General features: G+C 42.7%; 1 protein-coding gene across 1 annotated transcript in view; it reads right to left on the bottom strand.

Moving 5' to 3' along the window:
* Positions 1-23510, bottom strand: part of DAB1 (DAB adaptor protein 1) — a 477301-nt gene that overhangs the window by 273346 nt on the left and 180445 nt on the right. The gene's annotated exons all lie outside the window — the stretch shown is intronic.

The raw sequence follows: 23510 nt of genomic DNA, 5'->3' as shown, positions 1-23510 counted from the left end.
AGAGCTGGTGGCTTGGTTTCAGCAGGAGTATATACTAGCCTGGTTTATATAAACCGAGAGAGGCCAGTAGATCCTAAGGTGCTCTTCCATTGAATCAACCGCAATCACCGTCAGCCAAATACCATTTAACATTATAGATGATGTAATTCCACTGGGATGCAGTTAAAATGAGTCCCAGCTCACTTTCCCTAGAGGAATGCAATTTATCTGGGCTTACAGCTGTTGCATTCAGAGGATAAGATTATAAAATAATCCTTTCAGGAGCATTAGGAGATATGGGTGGCCAGAGCAATAGAGCCACAGTGATGTCCTGGGAAACGCTCTAACCATGAACGTGATTTGGGGAAATGAGCATGTGTCCTGCAGGACCTCTACCAATTTCAATGTGCCTACTTGAAAACCTTGGCTTCTCCAAACACTGGGAATTAGGAAGGGAGCCCACTGCATGACCAAGCATTTTCATGAGAATCAGTAGCAAAATGAGCAGAGGAAGAATTTAATGGAAACATAACATGAACTCAGTAGGACAGAATTACATCCCCCCGATGCTCCTCTGTAAATATAACAGTTTCCCAGAGTTGGTGCAAACCCTTACACCTACACAGACCATGAACACATTGACGACTCCCAGCAGGTATGGAATTACTGCCTATTATTCATTCCTCCTTAGTAATAATATCAATTTAGCTGTTAGTTTTTGTTTTGACTCAGTGCTTAGGAATCAGCGGGGCGATAAAGCTATTTAAATGGAAATACTATTCAAATACACAATCACCTGATTGGAACACGAACAGCTCCTGCTCCTGAACATTTCTCATATAATAGCTGCTTTTTCCCTCATTAAATGCAGAAATCTGATTAACATTTAGATCACATGTGCTTTACTTACAGCAATTAGGACCAGATACAAGAGTTTTGTTAAACTACGTAGGATTTTTATGCTTTATCATGAAGGGAAGAACAAAGAAGCTCCATAACACTACATCTGGTCCTTTCTTCCACTTCTGTTGTACACGCACTGTCAAGGACAAACATTAACTTTAAAGAGAAATCTGCAGGGACAAACTTACTGAGAAAAGAATTGGACACTTGGATGAACTCGCCTTTGTAATGTAGAACAATGACTGGTAACACTATAATTCTGTATATTTGCTGGCAACACCCAATTAACAGTCTAAGGGGTTACAATAGCTACAGATCAAGAAATAGCTGCTAGAAAAACAACTATATGGCCTGAAAATGAACACCTCTGTTCTGATCAAAAAATAATAGTAATCTGCAATTCACAAGGTCCAAGTCAGAAGGGATCAAAGCTCAGTTGTTTTAAAAGCATCAGAAACATAACTGAAGAGGTAAATCTGGGATGTCCATCACATTATTTTTCTCAAGCTATGTTGTCACATACTTCAAAAGTTGTCATGCTTTTCAGTGAATGCAAAACATAAAGCTCAGCCCTTTAAAATAGAAAGCACAACCAGAACTAAACAGGACAACAAAACCACTGAAACTGTATCTTAGGAATCCCCAAGTACATTAACATTTCCTGCAGCAGAGGTGCTCTGAAAAGAGATTCAAGCAATTTTAATTAAGCATTTTCCAAAATTCAATTCCACCTAAACAGGATGGAAACGGTTTCCCAGACAGATGGAAGTCCCAGCACTGCTGGTTTCCCATGACTCGGGCACAGCCCATGGCTCCAGCACCTTGTCCCACTAGGAGCTCAGCAGAGCAGAAGCATTTCATAGAACACACTATCCTCAATGCTCCTGCAAAATGTACAGCTTTCAGGGAGGCAGCCATCCATTTTCATGGGTGAAGGATGCCCAGACCTCACAGCCTCACCCATTCAGAGAGCAGACTACTATTTTTAGTGGTGACTGACTTCTCCAGACAGTGATTTCTTGGGACCATGCGTAGAGCAGCCGCACAGCAGAGATGCAGCAGGTCCACTGCATCCTACATCAATCTTTGTTCAGCATACAGCAGATCTGCAGCACACAGCTCATCAGACACCAGTCCCACACACCAGATGGGATGCTCAAGAAATGACCAGGTGCACACATGCAGTAGATGTGATACGAGGCATACAGGACTTCTGGCATGGACAACCCAGCCTGGATGGGCTGTGATGCACATGCCAATAGCAAAAGCAGAAAGTCAGTAATTGCACTGCTGGGTCTCCAACAGTTTGCTTCCTTCAGAGCAGCACAGCAGAAATGCAGTTTGTGTCACACTTGCTTCCTGCTTGTGTGCTGCACAAGCCAGGCAGAAAGTTTCTCCCATCCACTTTCTTCTGATGTGCTGCCCTAACACCCCACATCATCAGGGCACAAAAAATGCTGGTTTCCATGTATTCATAAGGGAGTAAGGAGGTGTACATGTGGGGTAGAAAAGATCTTCTCTCCAGAATATATAAAACCAAGTTTAAAAACAATGCAAATCCATTTTCTGTCTTTATTGCTCACCTTTAATCTTTTCTACAAGTGCTTACTGGGGTCAAGGTTGAACTGACTTAAGAAAAGGACTCAGAGTTCTTTGAAAGGGCCTGCGAGTACAACCTTGTGTTTGCATTTAATTAATCAGCTGAAGCTTTCAAATCTGTACTATTATCTCTTTAATAGACCTGCATCCTGACGGCTTTTGCAGAGAGCATCACGGCCCATGGGGCATGCTGATGCAAACCACCGCCAGTCCCAATTCCCAGATTTACGGCAACACTACATGACATGAGGCATGCGAACAAAAGAGTTCCGAATTTGGGAGACTAAATATTAATTGATGGTAAACAGAGTAAGATTTAGTGGCAGTGATTAACTTCCCCAGTTGCTTTACAGGCAATGTTGTTGGTGGTTAATGAACTGTGTCTTTTTCTTTCTCTCTTGTTTTAATCCTGCAGATGTCCAGCGTGGAAGAGCTGTTCCTCAGACGGCTCCCAGATGAACAGCCTAGTGAATGCCTAACTTCCCACACAGTCTGTATTCCTCAGACACTAATTAGTGATATTTCGGGAGCTGTGAATGATGGAAGAGTCTCTTTTCTTGTTGTTGTTTGAGAGATATTAATAATCTGAATCAGGGTTGCTCTTGCAATGGCTTTGCACAGCACTAACTTGATGCCCACCAAAATGCCCTGAGGGCCTGATGGGCAGACAGGAGGTGGCAACCATCTGCACAGGGGTGAGCTGTAGCTTTATTTCCTTGACAGAAACAAAGATGACCAGGAAACATTCAGATTCAAATAAAGAAAGGTGCAGCCTTGGTGACTGTACACTTAACTACCTGCACTGCAAAGGTAGCAGTGGCTGCTGGCCCTAGTGAAGAGTGCCAGTGGACCATTGTGCTTCCACTCGTATGGGTATTGATTTATAAGGGAAAGTGTACCATTCCCATTAGCACCTCTTGTGGCATATGGACATCTTACACAGTCTCATATGGGTCATGTAACCTGTTTTTAAATAACCAACCCCACTACCTCTAGCAAATACTTCCTTTGTCACATTTGCATTTTTGTAGGCAATGAAGCCTGAAGGAACTACTGGAACACTTCACCTGATCTGCACCAGACAGGACACCGGACTTGAAAGTAGTCACTGATGGAAAACGCTACACACTGTGGTACATTGTGGCAATGATTTCAGCTACCCTCCCCATTTTAAATGGGTCTTGCTTCCAGTTTGCAAGAGGCTCACGTTTTCTTAGGACCATTGGCAAGAGCAAGATTCGTTGCCCTCTGAAAAGAGAACAGCCTTAGGGATGGGCCAGCTCTGACAAAAGGACAAAGGGCGTCTACTCCCCTTCATCCATTTACTTTGGCTCCCCAAGCTCCAGCAAGGCAGCGGTCATGGTTACTTTACTGCTCTTGGCAATCCTATACCCAGCACAATTGCTGGCCTTGCTCATGCTTACAGCCAGCTCTAACTCCACATCCATCCCACCCGCAATGTTCATCTTCCCATGGGCTAAAGCAGGATGAAACATAACCAAATTACACAGCAGAGGAGAAGGAGTTAAAGTAGTTCACTATTAGGCACTTTCCTAGCAAAGAATGTACAAGTTTTTTGACATCTTTACTTCAGAAAATGCCACTCAGCATTTGCTGCTGCCATGTGAAGCATCCTCTGCTTTGACAGACTATTGTCAGCAGGCAGTCAAAAATCACTCCCGCACCCAAGGCTTTGGGCAGCCCTGCAGCAGGGCTTTTTCCCCCCACATGGACACTACCAAGTCCCTTCCCTCCCCTCCCCCCCATAACCAAGCTACTTAACACAAGAGAAAGGCTAAAGGAAATTTTCTGCAGTCCAGCTATGCCCCATCCATCAATATACTGGTAGATAAGCTACAAATACCAGCAAATTATGTTCTGACCCTGTTTCAGTTTACATTGCCTAGTGAAGGTCCTCTCCTCCCCCCCTTAACTAATGAATGAGATGATCAGGAAATTGCTAAACACGAGGAAAAAAATATACCCTAAAACAGTCTCCAACAACTGATCTTCCAACTCACTCGGCTCAAGATTTGAACTGGTATCAAGCAGCAAGTTGAATTTGTATCCAGCTCCCCTGGAGCACTGCACTGCATTGGTGGGGTACCACACACACCTTCTGTCCCTGCTGCCATGCCCAGAAGCCAAGAGGAAACCAGGCTCTTCTGGAATAAGTCCTTGCATACAACTGTGTGAAATCAATAGGCACTTAGAGTAATTTTCTGTAACAACAGCACATCCCATGATAAACAAATCAGTTCAGAGGAAAAGATGACTTCTTATTGCTACATCCAATTTATCGTTTTGTATTTCCACAGAATGAATTCAAAACAAGAATGTGTGTTCATGAGAAAGCTTCCAAGAAAAACAGCATCAACTAAAAGATGGAGAAAGTCATGTTGAGGTTTTCTCACCCTGATGCTCCCAGCTCTTCCATTTTGCCTGTCAGAAACCAAGCAGTTTTACTATGAGTGCTATACCCTCAAAGATCCTTGCCTGAATGAAATTCAAACCCGAGGTCAATTATTAGCAGAGACAAATCCTTTACCATTTTCAGGCATTAGGAAAATCAAAGCAACTTGGATAGCTGACTTGTCTCCATGACTTCCTAACTCCTGGAAAAGCTCTCAGCTTACTTCCTCATGGTCTGCAGTTTTTCCCCCTCATTCACACTGCAGGCTAAGGGCATAACCAGCACACCTTCAAGTGGAAGAGCCTGCAGCCTTCACCATGTGCCCACCACATTAAGAATGGGAAAAGCAGGGAACTCAAGCCACAAGAGGATTCATGCCATCATTCCCCATTGAGCATGGCAGCTCCCGCTGGGGCTCCTCCTGTTCCATCTCTACCTCTTCCAGCCACACATTAGCAGGGAAAGAAGTGAAACTGACTCCACCTTTCAAGCAATAAATGTAAATAGAGAGCCAGGAGAGGGGTCAGGACTGCAAACACTACCAGATGGGACAATGGAGAACCTGAACCAGAACGGAGGTGGTTTTGCATATAACAAGGCATCAGCAATCCCTACACTAAGACATCAACACCTAATTTTGGGCCCTAAATTCCTTTCCAAACATTGAAGAGGAGCACTTTCTTAGCTTTGACTTCATGGCGTATCCCTGTTTGCCCTTTTTCTCCTTTAAAAGTAAAAGCTTTCAGCAAAACATTGTTTCGCAGAATCACCGCATTACAGAGTGAGGTCAGAGATCTCACTTTCAAAGCATTCCTTTTACATTGAAAACACTGGGAATCATGTTCCAGCACGGAGGGAAAATAAGGTTGGTCTGAAGACCACTCATGCTAGATTTGTTTTCCTCTACAAAGGCTCTTGCAGGGCTGAGGCAATACATTCACAGCCCCATAAATCTGTAAATGTTGACAAAGATATTATTTGGCATCACTGGACTTTGTTCTTTCACCTGAGATCAGATGCCTTCCGCTTCTGAACAAAACAGCCCCTTCAGCTATCAACAGGACATAAACCTGCTGGATAGTTTGTGCATCAAACTCTGCTGTCCACATCAGAGCTGCTATAGAAATTATTCCATGCAGAAGAGAGAGAATGAGCAATCAGCCACCATGCACAACTCCAGATCTCAGGCACGCACTCACTCTCCTTGGCACAGTTTCACATGCTAATGAGGAAGCAGCATATGTGTAACCTGCCTTAAGGACATACAGACGGAGACTACAGACTCCTTGTGGGATGCCCAAATTGGAATTCTGCAGAAAGAGAAAACAAGGCCTGCGCATTGCAGTGCACAGAGCCCTGGACACAAGGATAACCAGAACAACATATAGACCTTCATGGATATGATGCTTCAAGTCTCTAATGTTCAGTAATTGTACATTTTACTATAAATATGCACATTTGAGAAATTGATCACTATTTATTCAATTGGACTTTATAAAACCTTGCTGACACTCCACAAATCCTCTTGCACTGATGATGAACATAAGTGTAACCACTTTCTAAGGGGGGAAATAGTAATATTAAGATCACAATAATATTATAATAATAAAATAAATAATAATTATTAATGATTAGAATAAGTAAGTCAAGCCTAAAATAATTCTCTCAGCACATCAGGCCTTCACCCAGCAAGGGAAGAGATCCTGCTGTGCTGTCCTCTCCACCAGGTGACAGCAAGCATTGCCAGCAGTGAATATAATGTCCAGATTCACAGCCAAACGAAAGATGGAAGAAGGTATGGCTTGTCTTTGGGTGGAAGAGCAGTAATGAAGACTTGCTGGTACAGTGCTTTTATGGGAAGTTCTGTTTCCCTTGGGAAAGGCCTAATCATTTGATTACCAAAAAACATTTAAGGACTGTTACCCAAAATAATTTCTTCTGCTACTGTACCATATGCTGGGGACTCTAACCAGGTTAAAAAAATAATTACGTCCTAATTACTGCAAGTATGGCCAGTCACAACTGAAATATTAAGCTGTCAGACCCAATTCCCACTGCAGCCACCGTCTCAAAAGCCTCCATCAGAGATGGTGCATCTCATCCCAGCTTGTTCATCGTGTGAGGCAGCTCCAGGACAACGCTTTGCCCAAGTGAATGATGGTGCACTGAAACAGGCCATACCCGAGTGTCAGATTCACATATTCACAGGAAATTTGACTTAGGTTTAGCAGTATATTCCTTATGGGTTAGTTGCCTGCTGGGACAGCTGATTAAATGTAATGGAAACTTAGGACTGCTCCTAAGAGTCAGTTCTTTGGTGGTATGAAAACTTGGATGGCAGCTGCTCCTTGCTGGGTGGCAAGTGGGTGCAAACATGTTCTGCATGCCCAAAACCCAACTGCCAAAAACACAGGCACCAGAAATGACTGCAGGATTGCATGCAATTACTGGTAATTTTGTACTAAAGCCTTCATTTTGTACTAAAGTCATGACTGCACTGAGAAGGCACAGTTAGTTTTATATGTGGGTACATTTACATATACTATTGTACTTAAAGTAAAACCCAACTTCAGCACATCTTAACAATGAAGTAAGACCGTAGTTGATGCTCCAGACTCCGAATCTCAGTCGACTTGCAGAATAGCTGAAGAGTTAACCCTGATAGACCTGGATAATTTGGGTTTCTTTTTCTTAGCTTTTCCTGGATGAATTCAAGAGCAAAAGCTTTGTTTTCCTGTGTATTTGTGCCAGGTGCTGCAGTAACACAGAAAAAAGTCCAGAACAAAGAGAGACTAAGAGCAAGCACATAGAAACAGTGGGGTATGATTCCACAATAGGCACTAGCACAAAGGAAAACCATATTTACTGAGACTTCGAGGGCACAAAGGTTAGTTTTCAGAAGAGCAATAAAATGTTGCTTGGAAAATGCATATGGCAGTCTCCTCCCCATGAGTAACAGCTCTGACAAGGTGGCATAAAATATCGACTTGAAAACGGGTAATGAGTTATGTTAGCATGAAAAGAAGTGTTCATCCCAGCAGGCTGGGAATCCATGACCAGGTTTCCTAGACCCTGAAGTACAGGGTGGTACTACAGGATTATTTCCAACAAGGTGTATTTTTAACAGAATCACAGACTGGCTTTGAAGGGACCTTAAAGCTCATCTAGTGAGCTCCACACAGTGCTTCTCTGGGCGACCTCTTCCATTTCTTCCTAATATCTAATCTAAATCTACCCCTTTCTGTTTAAAGCCATTCCCCCTTGTCCTGTCCCTACAGGCCCTTGTCCCAAGCCCCTCTCCAGCTTTCCTGCAGCCCCTTTAGGCACTGGAGCTGCTCTCAGGTCTCCCCTTCAGGAGCCTTCTCTTGTCCAGGCTGCCCCAGCCCAGCTCTCTCAGCCTGGCTCCAGAGCAGAGCTGCTCCAGCCCTCGCAGCATCTCCATGGCCTCCTCTGGCCTCGCTCCAGCAGCTCCACGTCCCTCTTGTGCTGCTGCCCCAGAGCTAGATCAGGGCTGCAGGAGGGGTCTCCTCAGCTGCTGCTGATGCTCTGGGGATGCAGCCCAGGACATGGGGGTGGTTCTGGGCTAAGTACATACTGAAGCCAGCTCATGGGGAACTTCTTGTTAACCAACAGACCCCTAAGCTTCTCCTCAGGGCTGTTCTATTCAGGCTCTGCCCAGCCTTTATCTGTGCTTCCCCCCCCCCCCCCTTTAAGAGCACCACATGTGCAAATATAAGTCATTTTCCACCAACATCCCCATCCCCATCCCCCCCCCCCCCCCCAAGGGAGGGTTGGGGTTTTTTGTTTTTTATTTGTTTGTTGTGTTTTGTTTTTTCCCCTTAAGAAAGCAGCCAGAAACCGTGATGTGATCTTTGGGTAGAGAAACACAAAGAACTTGCATTCTGTTTCCAGCTGGATAATCTTCCAGGACATCAATACCCACTAAAACGCTTAGAACAATTTATATACTCTTTATACTCTCTAAAAAGAAAACAGCCTTTAAAAGCCGAGTTACATACTATAATTACTCTAATTCTCTGCATCTGGCATTCAAAAGAACCCAAATTAAACACCACAGAGCACCTCAAGTACATCCATGGAGCAATGAAGGTGGAATTAGATCCAAATTAAATGGGACATCTTCAGAGACTATCAAACCACTATTCAAAGTGCACAGATTAAAACCTTTTCATGTTATTGCACAGATTATTCCTTTTAGGGCAAGGTAAGTATTCGGAGAGTTTGCTTCAGCACTTCATAACCCTACTTGGACTACAAAAAATGCTTAAATTGGAAAATCCTGGAGCTAAACACCATAAACATTGGAGACATTCTAGGCTGGATCAGCTCCAAACTCTTCAGCTTGGAATTATTCATTGATCTCCTGGTGAATAAAGACTTATCTCCCTTGCTGTTATAAATACAACCAGCTCAACACACACAGCCACTGCTGCTCTAACCTGCTAAACACAGAATCACAGAATGGATTGAAAGGGACCCTAAAGCTCATCCAGCTCCAACCCCCTGCCATGGGCAGGGACACCTTCCACTGGAGCAGCTTGCTCCAAGCCCCTCTGTCCAACCTGGCCTTGAACACTGCCAGGGATGGGGCAGCCACAGCTTCTCTGGGCACCCTGTGCCAGCGCGTCAGCACCCTCACAGGGAAGAGCTTCTGCCTAATCTAAATCTATCTTCCCTCAGCTTAAATTCATTCCCCCTTGACCTACACACCCCTGTAATAAGACCCTCTCCAGATTACTTGCAAGCCTCCTTAAGGTACTGGACATCCAATGCCTTAATAACATTAATAACCTTGATATCATCTACCTTGTGGTAACATTAGGAGCTGTCTTTACATTGTGACTAAGTGAAGCTACGGACCACATTCTTCTTGGGTTATTTTAGATGTGCTGTATTGCATGTATAAAGTACTTAGGAAGGAGCTGCTCTTCATGCTCAGTATAATATAATAGCCGGTGACTCAAACATCCCACAACTAGCAGATTGAGATTTGAAAGCAGCCTGTCCAAGATAGGTCTCTGCTCAACTGATCTGTGTGGATGCAGCAGCCTTTTCCCACTAATTCAGTGTCAGACATTGTAGAGGACTGCTGACTAAAGATTTACAGGTCTGATAATTCAGTCCAATTGCTTCAAATTGAACTGATTTTAGTCCAAAGATGTATAGCTGCTCACGGCACAACTATATCATAATACCTAGAAAAGCACAACAGCACATGAGAAATTAGGACAGCCCCCTCGAAAGATACATCCAAGAGCAACCTGTCTTCAAGCTGGCAAGACAGGCAGGCAGGATACAGAGATGATTGCAGCTCCTTCCCATCACTGATCTACAAAAGGAACTGGGTTTTCAGTATCCAAGGCACATGGCAAGTAAGCCACAAGCCACACAGCTGTGTGGCAAAGGACAATCCACCTACCACCTTCACAGCATGCCCAGCATTCTTTGTCATCTGTCATCAGAGGACAGAGGTGAGAAGAGTGAAGAAGGGAATTTGCCCTAGTGTAGCTTGGAGTTGTGCCATAAGGTGCAGCTGCTTCATCCAAGAGGAAGGAATATATCACTGTGAAGACTGGCAAAAAAAAGTCACACTTTTACACCTGGGAACAGACTGTGAGTCAAGTGAATTGTACTTATGCTACAGAGCAGCTCAGTCATAGCAACCTGCAGCGCATCCTAGTTCATTGGATTTGCAAATGTTATTGATTTATCTACACGGCTCTTTATAAACAGCCAGCCTACTCCACACACAGAAATAGCAACAGCCAATAGGTTCTCAGAGGACAAATAGTTGAAAGAAACTATCTGGGGGATGAATTTACATTTAACAAGTATAGAAATCTCATACTAGAAGTCTTGAGTGTAATTACAACATTTCTTCTTCATACTCTCTCCCTTTGCAAGACTACGGCAATTGTGTGCATGTAACCAAAAGCCATTACAATGAATTGGTTAATTTTAATGAATGTGCTCAATAGAACATCTAACACCACAGTATACAGAAATGTGAGGGCAGTACATATAAATGCATCAAGGGTTCAGATTAAAAACATGGCTACCCTCTGCCATGCACTGCAGCCTAGAGCTGAGGGAGACAAAAGCAAAGCCACAGCCATGCGATTCAGAGGTAGACACTGGTCCTTTGGTTTGGTGTCAGATTATTTCATCTGATTTAAATGCCATTCTGCTACATGTGCTTTAATATATTGCTTGCTGTACTGCAGCGATGATAACATTTGTGATGAAGGCAACATCATGCACCTACTACCTTTGTCATCTCTCCTTTTCCCATCTTGTTGGTGTACAGCCACGGAAGTTCTATTGCTGCATCTTTTCCTATTTCATGCTTTGTCTGTCCACAGGCTTATCTTGCTTTACCATAAATTGTGCAGCCTGCTTATCTGCCAATGCTCTTAATCTATGTGATGTATTCAGAAGTATTATAGGTTGCTTGCCTCCTCTAACTCTTTGTTTCCCAGTTCTGTATCACTGTAGATATTTTTCCTTATCCTGCTGCAAATTCCCCTTTCCAAGTTATTAGCATATGAAGCACTTCCAATTCCTTCTGTTGTTTCTATACTGATAACCCAAAATTGTTTCAGGTCTTCTAGTGAAATCCTAGCTTCTGAGGTAGGAGCTAAAGACACCTGCCCTTCTCAGCTACCAGAAGATGAGCCTTCAAATGCTGTGTGGGCTAAGACAGCTTTACCCAACTCCTAATATATTTATACTCTCTTTTAGCTATTGACACAAGTTCCTGAAAAGAGTTCATTAGAAACTACATGTGATGATGCAATTCTGAACGAATACTAGTTCTCCTGATTTAAAAGAGTTTTCCATGTTATATTTTACTTAGGCTCTTACAGAGTTTCTTTGCCTCTCCCATTCCAAAGTCAGATTTAAACACAGATTTTTCTAGATCCTGTTTACAAATGTATTCCCTAAGGGTCTTTGAAAGATTCATCAATGCCTTCCCACACCTAAAGCAACGCAATTCTACAGTTTTTTCTCAATCCCAAGTCTTCTCTGTTCAAATTCTCTCTCAAGTTTTCCAATATATATATAGGTACCTGAGGACTGTAATTTCTGGTGTGATTTCCCCCCTCCCTTCATTCCTGCTTTGTTTTAAAAGCTCAGAAATATACATCAATTTCTTATGGCATTTATCTCCCATTTCCCTGGCAACAGAGAGACAAAGAATTATTAGTTTTCATTTAGGCACTGAGTAATCAAACCAGTCCCATTCAGCAAAGAATACATGCACATGTCTGTGCTGCATCAATGTAGTCAAACAGTATTTCTCTCTAGCCTTAGTTAGTAAATAACCTTTACAGGTTCTTGAAGCCCTGACATTTTACATTTAGGATTTGACAAATGCCTCATTATTTACATCTGTCTTTTGCACCTTCCCATCGCTGTCCACATCTGCTTTCTGCATGATATTTATTCCTTCTTTTTGCTCCATAATCTTTCTTATCATTGTGTTTTATTCTTCACACAGTTTTTTTCTGTATTTTGATTATTCTTATGCTTCCTTCTGCATTTGGATAGAAGGTATTTTAAATGGCTTTAAGCCAATAGACACATAACATGTTCAAAGTGTTATCAACACATAAGACAGAACAGAAAAAAGTACTGGACATAAAGCATCATATTCCACTCCTGTTCATCTGCTCTTTAATATGATCTCCCAAACTTTAGTCTATAGAATTTACACATCCTTAATTCTTTTCCTTCTAGTTGTACCTTATATTCATCCATCCAAAGCACTTACGGACACTCATCACCGCGCATCTAAATGCCAACTGATTAAATTACAGCCACTATTCTTTGGATACCCTCTCACCTCCTCATCCAATTGTGTCTAGGCACTATCGAAAATGAAAGGTCAGATGCTGCCCCTAATCTGTTTGCACAACTCCCCGTGGAGCCCGGGGTGACTCATTCCTACACAAGGTCTTCCAGCCTGTCACCCTGTTATGACAGTGTTTTACAGCAGATGAAGTGAGCTGAACAAAGAACCAAATCAGGCCCTGCGCTCCCCAGAGCACAAAGCAGCAAATGAGTGTGCATTAAACAGATACTCGTGGCCCATGGCATACACTGACAGTACCCAGTCCTGCAACCAGAGCCTGCTGATACGAAGCATGAGATGCAGGGTGTGATACAACACACCTCCATCACACCAAGGACAAGGAGCTTGCCCATGAGGAGGCATCTGCATGCACAAAACCTGTTGTGGAGGGAAGGTAGAAATTGCAGGAGGCAAAAAGCAGACAAAACTCGTGATGGGAACGAAAGATAAGGGAGAGTAAAGGGTCCACAGGTGTGTCTCAGCATGCCCAATACTAGTTACAGCTCACTGCTTAGAAAGACGGTACAACAGCACTGGTCCATGCACATTCTAGGACTGGCAATATTCTCCCCCAACCCCCCAGAGGGCTTGTATCAGTTTTTTTTTTACTTCACATTGAGCTCCATTCCCTACAAACACCTGCATGAGCTCCAGTCTTAGAGCACAGCTCACCAAATGCTAGTGTTTGTGCTCTTTGGGAGAGCAGCAAGATGCTGTAAGCTTGGGACATCAAACGCGTCCACTGAAGCTCAATATGCAAACCATGCTCCTCAACAGCTTCATTTTGAAGAGTTCTTAAACCAAAGCTGGGGGCCACAGGCTTCTAAATGCCACAAAGCTGAACAACAGCCACCTGCAGCAGTTTTAGCAGATTAATAGAAACATATTTTTTAAGAACAGAGCTATTACAAACCAGGGGAAAATCATCAGCATCATCTTCCAGTTAACATTAACCATGCCATCCAGGCCACAACCCCATAACACAACAATATTAATGTACTTGCTGTCTCAATAGATGCTGCCACAGCCTGTCTTGTGGTCTTTGGCACAAAAATTACCTACTCAGGTCTTTAGAAGAGGCTATTCATCACCACCTATCCACATGAAACATTCACTGGAAGATAGTCCTGCAAGGAAACAGCCAGGGAAGCATCTCTGCTGCTGGATTCAGCCCAGCTAATAAGGATTACACTCACCAGCCACTCAAGCTAAATTCACAGATGCTTGTACATGTAAGGACCTTGAAAATAGGGTACTAAGTGGACTACAACGTTTTACTGAAGCTGTGACTAATTTTCCAACTCGTAGAGCCCAGTGGGTCTCAGTAGCCCATGCAAGCAGGCCTGTCAAAATGTTTTCATGCTGTTTGAAAGACTGTAACTGCCAATTGCTTTTTCCGGGGCTGGAATTCAGCATTAAAACCACGTATTACCCAAATACAGCTTCCAAAGGAACTGGGGATTCTAATAGTCTAATGACTGTCTCCCAGAGTTCATTTTTCACTTTTCAATAATTGGTTTTTCAGTTGCATTTGCATAGGGTCCATGTAAAATTCCATAGCCCATTAAGTTAATCACAACATGAAGCTAATAAGCACGGACACGCAAAGACATACCTAAACCCAGATCAATTTCTGAAGCGGTGATTTGAAGTTGCAGCAGGATAACTGTTCCTCGAGCCTGCCAATTTGATAGGTAAGAATGTGTTTTAAAGAACCGAAATTAAACACGGCTGAAAATAGCCCACACTCATTCAACAGACTCTCCTTTGAAAGAAAACAGACATACAACAAAAAAACAAACACTTTGAGAAGAGGAATTTAGTGATAGTTCAAGTGATTTAACTGGCAGTTTCCTTTCCATACTTGCTTCCCCTCTCCATCCTCCACCCAACAGCACCTCTCCTGCAGTACCCCAAGTGCATAAAGGAATGATGCTCTACAGCATCTACGTCTGTACAGACTCACACAAGTACCAGTCTTCAAGTACTCTTAAGCACCACAATTCCAATTACACCTCCCCCCAGCATAACTCCGAGGAACATCTATGGATCAATGGGCTCCTTCAGTTCTCCCCAACTGGCTTGGATTTGCATTTTCCCAGCTCCTAAAGCCTCCAAGTGGCCACACACATGCATGCATTGTCACTCTTCACACTTCAATCCATCTGGCTCCAAAAGCCACTTATGGATCACAAACAAGATGTCCAACCCTGCCCGGAAGGTTGCAGCCATCTCCTAACCCAACACAGAGGGTATGTCCCCCTCCTGCCCTCAGAAAAATGGGATATATCCATGGGAAAGTTTCCACTTTGCACATCATTCTGTGCCGCCGGCTTCCCATCTGCCTGCCTGGAAGGCTCTGCTCCATCCTGTTCTTCGAAAACAGGGTTTTTGTTTTGGAAAGCCATGCCTGGGAAAAAAAACCCAGCCTTTTCCTTTCTGTGTATTTGTTTTATTGTTGGGGTTTTGTGTGGTTTTTCCATGGGGTTTTCTTATTAAATACTGTTTCATCTTGATGCAGAATGGGAATTTTTCTTCCATGTCAAAGAGGAATCTCTATTTTCTGGCAAGGTCTACACGCAAGGACACAAACAGAATAGGTGATGTCAGAGCTTAAGAGCTTTTGGGCAGATAGCTTTGTGGCAGCAGAGCTGCCCTCTTTTGAAGCTGAAGGATTTGCACAAAATTAGGGGAACGGAGCCAGAGGCGGTTTGTTCAGCATTGGATTTAGAGGGATGGGGGCTCGGCATAAGAACTTAAAATCATTGCTTCACAGTAGCATTAAATACATTTGAAGCCATTTTCTCTTTCGACTTGTTTTTCTGTTGATTTGAAGAGTGATCTCTTATTTATAGTATATATCATAAATGAAGAAACGAGGTGGTGTTTGGTAGAAGGCTCATTTCCTCGAATGAGAGAAGCACCAACACATTGACAAAGTGCTCTGGCTTTTCCTAGGAGGTTCAGTGGGATTTGGCACAGGTTTCCCTTTAATGCCACAGCTCCTCTTTATTTCTTCTGCAATTATTCAGATATGAAGCCTTAATTTTGTTGTTGTTGTTGTTTTTGTTAATCATGACATCATGGGTGGAAACAGGGCAAAGCAAGCAGCCCCAGAGGGAAATAAAAATCAATCCAAGCTGCTCATTAAAAGGTAAACCGTCAATAATCTTTGTCAGGCCTTTTTATCTTGGGTTTTAGCACAGTGTGATCCCTAAGGCAGCCTGCGGTATTGAGATTTAAAGTGGCTCCTACTTTTCACATCTCCATCAGGAAGATTAACTCCTTCAACACAGGTTGAAATTACCCCGATTCTAATCAGCACATAAAAAATGGCACAGGATTAAAGGGATCATTTTGTAACAGCTTCTCTGTATCTGTGCTGACAGAGAAGGAAAAGTCAGTCAGCTTCTGAACATGATTGACATGGTGCAAGTCAGAAATATCTCCCTAGATAGAGCCTCCACAATGAAAACTCAGATCAAAATCTGACCATTTTATACTTCAAACATTTATATCTATATAAAAAGATTTAAGTGACCATGTGTGGGGGTTTCCTAACATTTCAATATATATGTTGAATTACTTGCTTTCTAATTTAGGCAAACACCATAAAAGTTTATTCGGAATGTCTAAATACTTGATACCAAGACTAAAGATTCTTGTATCGATTTTCTGGGATCTCTATAACACAACTTTGCCTTTGAAATTAAGGTGAACTCCTATCACATTGTTAACATTAGGCTAATTATAGAAGCAATGACAGCTCGTTGCAGTAGGAAGAAAGTTGTTCCATCCACGTATCAGAAATTACGGAAAAATAAGCTTCCTAAAGAAGCATTTATTGCATTCTTCACCTCAGTGCTTTAAGCAGACCACCAGCTACCTTTGCCTATGTGTCATCCTCCTCCATGGATTCACTGCCTTGGCTAAAGGACCATTCAAAATCACGGGGTTTCATTTTCCTCTATACATAAGCTTTACTTTGAAAATGTAAGGGGTTGGCTGTGGAAAGGTATGGCTGGTGCATACACAGATCAAATCATTACCTCTTGCTATAAGCAGGGATTTCCATATACAAAATGAAATGACAACTACATCTGGATTTTACCCACTCAAAACTTCTTGGAATAAGTATCTTGGTGCACAGGAAGCAAACACCTCTATTACACAGAGTAACTTGTCTGAATAGTAAAAATAGAGGTCAATAAATTCAGTTTTATCCCTACAAATCGGTTTTCTAATGGGATCATCCCAGGATGTTAGCTATTTATGCTGAAGCTATCCAAAATCACAGGAAAGGGTTCCATTTCTCCACTAAGGCTCCACGAACGTTCTACAGCAGGGCAGCATAAAGGCAGCACACCCACCTTCATGGCTCTGGAGGTTCTCCATGCCAGGAAAGCACACATTTATCACACAAGTACAGAAGAAGTGACCAAATATATATGACCCCCTCATAAAGCTATCTCCCCTTTGACAAGTTCTCCACATGGGGAGAATGAGCCTGTTAAATACAGACGCAATATGCAAGTGTGATAATAATCAATTTTCTAGAAACCCTGGGATCTTTCACAGGGGGTACAGAAGAGGCAACGTAAAACAAAAACATTTCATTCTCAATTATTAAATACTTAAAAGAAAACAAAGGGAGCTGATGATCCTGCTTTATCATAGTCCTGCAGCCAGGTTTTCTTTATGTGATGCTTGATCTCCAGCAGGGAGGTAGGATTTAAAATAAAACCCCTCATGAATGCGCAAGCTTGTGATGGAAAAACCTGGTTTTGCAATGTGGGTTTAAAGTGATCACACCAGACAGTCAGTAAGAGGCAAAGGAATGAAGTCTATGAGAAGCTTTAGGAGAACAGTTGTATATTTAGAGACCTCCTCTATTTGGAAAAAGCTGAACCAAACAAAACAGTAATATCCATCTACACTAAGGTATGCACTTACCTTAATCAACAGTTTTTATTTTAGCTCATCAGTTTGAACAGAGGCCTAAAAGCATGCTGAATTATTTAGCTTGTTACTGCTGGATAACACATTAGGATAATAATCTGCTGTATTTACAGCACTGAATAGGTCCTGATTTCCCTCCCTGCTTAGCTTGGGATGCAAACACTGAAAAAGAAATGCAAAGTCTGATGATGTTTTCTTTTGGGACTAGAAGGGCCTAATTTAGAAATATCAATACTTTAGTTGGTCTAGAGCTAGGGCCACAGAGGGACCTGGAGCATGGCAAGATGCACGGTGGGAAGAACCTGGGCAGGTACCACAGCCTGGAGCTGGGCAGCATCATTTCCCTGACAGTACAAGAAAAGGGTGAGGAGCTTAGAAACAAGACTCCCAACAACAGTGTGGTGCCAAGTTTGGCAAGGGAAAATGCTCAGGACTCCATCACTCTTTTGAGCTTTGAAAAGCTATGGTAAAAAAGTAATGGTGACCCAGAACTGGCTTTTACTGTGGTAGCTAAACACAGGTACTGAAAACGTCTTTTGCTGCGGGCAAGTAGCTCGACCCTTTTTAAACTGGTAGGAAGGGACGCTTGGGAAAAGGAAGGTGAAAGTCCTTCTGCAACAGAGACTATTTCTGATCTGAAATGAGAAAAGTCCCCCTTCCACACAACATCCTCTAGTTATAAAGGCAACACTCTCAGTCAGCTCACCTGAGCTATGGTCATAAGTTACCCAGTGAAAAGGACAAGGTGGCTCTTGACTTCAACCTGAGAAACAACCTTTAAGCCACCTGAAGTTAATTTTTGCCTCATGCTATGTATTTATCTGAAACTATTTAATAGGAACCAACTGTGGGCTGATCAAACAAGCCAACAGTCAGCCAGAGAACTGCTACCAGAGGCATGATCCTGGACCAGCTCCAGCGGCATTATGAGACAAGTAGTCAGATCACATGAAAATCATGTGAATGAGGCAGCCACCAGAAAATACATACGTTGTTGTTTAGTTTGGCATCTGGGTGTTGCAGCTGCCAAGAGAGCAGGAGTGCCCAGGACCTCTGGAGCAATGGACATGGTGCCAAAAGCACTTCTCAAACTATAACCATGTTTTTCCTTTCTGATCTGCAAATAGCAAAGCCTAAACTCCACCACTCTGCCACCCCTCAGTCCATGTGGCTGGACAGTCATAGTGGGAAACTGGACTGTTTGAAAGGCACAGGCACCAATTTACTGTGATTAATTCCAAAATGAACTGGGTGCCTATTCTTCACCACCATCAAATAAGATGAGAAAGAAGAAGGGAGAGAAACCTCAGGTTGTGTTTCCATCCATATGTGCTCACCCAGGCACTTTCTGAGCCTCACCATCCTCCAGGAACAGTTACTTAGCTCCTCAGCCAGGCAGCCTGCCATCAGTTCTGCAGGCAGGCCTCATCACAGGTGAGCCAACAAACCTGATGTCAGCAACCACCCTAAGGCAACATCATCTAACCACAAGAACTTAACCTGCAGCACTGAGATGAACCATGTGAAGGACCTAAACATACAAGTGTCAGCCACATGAAGAACAAAAATCATGTGACGGCTTGGGTTGGAAGGGATCTTAAAACTCATCCGGTTCCAACCCCTGCCATAGGCAGGGACACGTTCCACTAGAGCAGGGTGCTCCAAGGCCCTTCCAACCTGGCCTTAAACACTGCCAGGGATGGGGCAGCCACAGCTTCTCTGGGCACCCTGTTCCAATGGTGAGTTATTCTATCATGCATTAATCTGCATCACATTTCAGGGTATTAAATATCACATTCAGGCAGATCCTCATCGAGATTAGCTGGTATAAATAAATACGTACTGCCAGGCAATTGAAATCAAACTCCTTTTGCTGCAGTGACTTACATCAGCTTAATTCTGACCCCGTGTACCAGGGTGTTTATGGAAAAACACACCCTTGGAGTAAATACAAAACTAAAAAACCGCTGTTCTACATTCATGTGCTATGGGCTATGAAAAGCTAAACTGTATGAAAAACTGATGCTCAGAACACTTGACACAGTTCAGAAGTACAAGGCACAATTAGACAGTTCTCAAGTGATGGCAGGCACTGAATACGTTTGGTAAAACAGAAGTGCTGTACAGTGTGAAGTGAGAAATTGTAAATCTCAGAGAGACAACTCCACTGTTGCTAGTTACGGATGCTGTGGAATTCACTTGTTAAGGTAAAGTGAATTTTCTTGTAATGCAGACCCCTGAAAGTGTTTGCATTTCAAGCAAACAGCCAATAAAGGCAGAGATTTATACCTGTTAATTTAACCCGCAATCTATCTGTCTGCACTGTCATTGTGAAACATAACAATACAAGTGAGCAAAAGAATATCTTAGCATTCATCCAAAATGCCAAAGTTATGTTCAAACTGGTGCATTTTTGCCTGGAAGATTTCTGGAACACTTGAAGTACTCCCAGCAAGTTATTCCATAAACTCTCCACCACACCATATGTTTGCTGCCTGCAAGTCTGGGCAGGAAATGTCCAGTCCCAGCCACATCTGAAAGGAGGAAGCAGCAGCCAACAGTGCTCTCGTAACTAATCTGCATTTGCAAATGCCACATTGGAGTTGGCAAATGAAACATTCCAAGTGTAAATAGCTGTGAAGAGATTTGCGTGTAGCACCAAAACTGATGGGTAGATGCTGTGTTTGCTCCTGTTTAATTCTAGGGACGTTACCTGAGTACTGAAAAAGCCACTTTCCTGAGATTATATATATATACACACATATATACATATACACACATGTATATATACACACACATCTACATATATATAGACACACACATATATTTGCATGTGTAAATAAAATAGATATGTGTGTGTGTGTAAGTAAAAGATGATTCTTGCACAGAAAAAGCCCATTTCTCTTCTAAATGTTCATTTTGATGCACAGCTACTTACAATAATTGTGCTCAAAAATCACAGCAATTATGAACACTTATCTTGCGAACAATTATGAGCACACTTCTCTAGGCAATATGGTTCTAGAAGTTTAAAGCACACACATTAAACATGGTTATAAGGTTTATGAAAACATATGTACATGTTGTACATATAGGCATATATACAATATGCTTCCTTTATGAAGCAATTTCATCTCAAAACCAATTTTAGAATCCATTTATATATGTTCATGAAGCCTCCATCTTTTATATACATATACATTATACTGTGTATAATGCCTGTATTGTATGTGTTCAATTAGAAGATCACAGACTAGATGAAGTTTTCCAGTTGCAAACTGATATAAATAGTCTGAGACTGGGATAAATCAACACAGGGATGAAATATTATGATCTGGGCTGCCATTTACAGGATATAATTCCCATCTGATGAAACAGAGTTTCTGAAATGCATCTTTGTCACTTATCATTAATGCTGACCAGACATAACTCCAAGATTATATCAATATAAGACAACATTGAATTAGCATACAGAGCGCTCTTTAGCCAAAAGCCCATATGGTATTAGAAAACACATACATATCTCTATGGTATTAGAAAAGTTTGAGACTTGTGATTTCCCCCTTCCCTGTTCTGTTTGTACTTTGCAAAGAAAATCCCAGCATGGCTTGTGTTGGAAGGGACCTTAAAGCTTATCCAGTTCCAACCCCTGCCACGGGCAGAGACACCTTCCACTGGAGCAGCTTGCTCCAAGCCCCTGTGTCCAACCTGTCCTTGAACACTGCCAGGGATGGGGCAGCCACAGCTTCTCTGGGCACCCTGTGCCAGCGCCTCAGCACCCTCACAGGGAAGAGCTTCTTCCTCATGTCTAATTTCAATCTCCCCTCTCTCAGTTTAAAGCCATTCTCCCTTGTCCTATGCCTACATTTCCTTGTAAAATGCCCCTTTCCAGACTTCTTGTTGACCCCTTTAGGCATTGGAAGCTGCTCTAAGATCTTCCTGGAGCCTTATTCTTTTCTCCAGACTGATCAAACCACTTCACAAAACTTCCTATTAACAACAAATAAGCATCCTTTAGGTGATCAGCAGGAAGTTACATATTCCTGGAAGAAACTGCAGGAACATATTGATGCAGTAAATTTCTCTCTTCACCTACATATTCACCTTCTTCTTCCCCAGTAGGATCATTGATCTAATTAATCTGCAGACATACTTTAAGCATGACATGCATGTGGGCCACGGGACATTTTCTTTTGTTGAACCAAAAAGTTTTCTTAATACCACTTGATTCCAAACACCTCACTGATGGGTGCACAAAGGCTTCTTTTCCCTCATTCCCCAAAGATTTCCAACATGGGAACCCCAGGATGGAGCAGGCAGCTGAGGTCTGGGGCTCCTGCTCCAGGAGGAAGAAAGGAGCCAAGAGCACAGGTGTAAAGCTCAGCGAAGGAAAAATAATCAGTGCAGCTTCCCTGACCCCAAATGAGGATTCATCTCTAGAGGGATATTTATATGAATTGTCACTTCCAAACACACTTCAGTTACCAAAACAGCCCATCTACTTCCCCAGAGGACTCTGCTTCCTACAGCTGTGGCTCACCCCAGGAAGGAGCCCAAGTTCCTCACTATTAAACTATTCAGCCAAGCACTTGCCAGGGGTCTTGAACAGGTTTTAAAACAACCCCAAACCCTCTGAAGTTATCTTGCAAGTGCAGCCAGGCAGCTTCATCAACCTCCCTAAGCAAGGTTTTCCCAATTTCAACAACACAGAGCTCATACTGATGCTCAAAATAAGATTTAATAAATCTGTGGATTAGTTGGTTGTGGCTTCACTCAAAGACAACATCGGTTCATCCTGTTGTTTCACGGTGCAGATTTGAAAAGAGCAATCAGGAGGACTAATACCTAAGGGATTTAAGTGCTTGGGATTTGAAAGTTCACTAAACACAAAAAGTAATTAAAACCTACTGTTTCCAGTACCTGATCCAACACGTCACTGAGCTGCAGCTCAAAACTTGCCTTTTTATCTGTGTTTCAAAGTAAACACTTGTGACTGATCCCTGTTTTATCCTCGCCTCCCACATTACCATATGGCTACGGATGCTTCAAACAGACATTACTCCAATAGCTCATTACTTACCATATTGCACTGGAGAAGAAAAGCTACAGACAGTTTTGACAAACACAGCAATTGCCTAAAAACGTTCAGCATCACAGGCTTGTGTTGTCTTAGATGGTTAGAGTCTGGTAACAAGGATCGGCGCTAATGCTACACATAGAGAAGAGTGAATCAGCACGTCTGCACTGACTTCACCACATCTCCAACAGCTCTAATCCTGTCAGACTTAATACAGGACATCTCCAGTGTGAATTCAGCACAAGTCCAGCCCAACAAAAAGCAGTATCCCCTCACTTCTCTGTTTCCTTTAAATATCACACAAAAGTAAGTCTTCAATTCACACATTGACTGTGGTGAATCTCCTGCCACGACACAGCCCAAAGGGAATAAAACCCTGCAGTCATTTATCCATCCCAGGAATATGCTGACTGCCAAAGGGGACTTTGACAGGTAAGGTAGCTTTTGCAATTGTTAAATGATTCCCCTCATGTACCAGTGAAACCATACCTGCTCCTGGCTGACTTGCTTTTCTTTGGCAGAAGGAAATTCGATGGGGAGTGTATTTTGGAGCAAACATGTAGCAGCTCGGAATCTAATGGGTTTCCCTGTGTTATACCCAAAGGCTGATCAGACCTTCCTGGCAACAAGAAATAAACAGATTTTCTTCCTCCAAGGAAGCAGCAGACTGCTGCAAGCCATCATGTAACTGCAATTCAACTCCT

Source organism: Melopsittacus undulatus, chromosome 6 (assembly GCF_012275295.1).
Source record: "Melopsittacus undulatus isolate bMelUnd1 chromosome 6, bMelUnd1.mat.Z, whole genome shotgun sequence".
NCBI lineage: Eukaryota > Metazoa > Chordata > Aves > Psittaciformes > Psittaculidae > Melopsittacus > Melopsittacus undulatus.
This window is presented reverse-complemented; position numbering and strand designations above follow the sequence as displayed.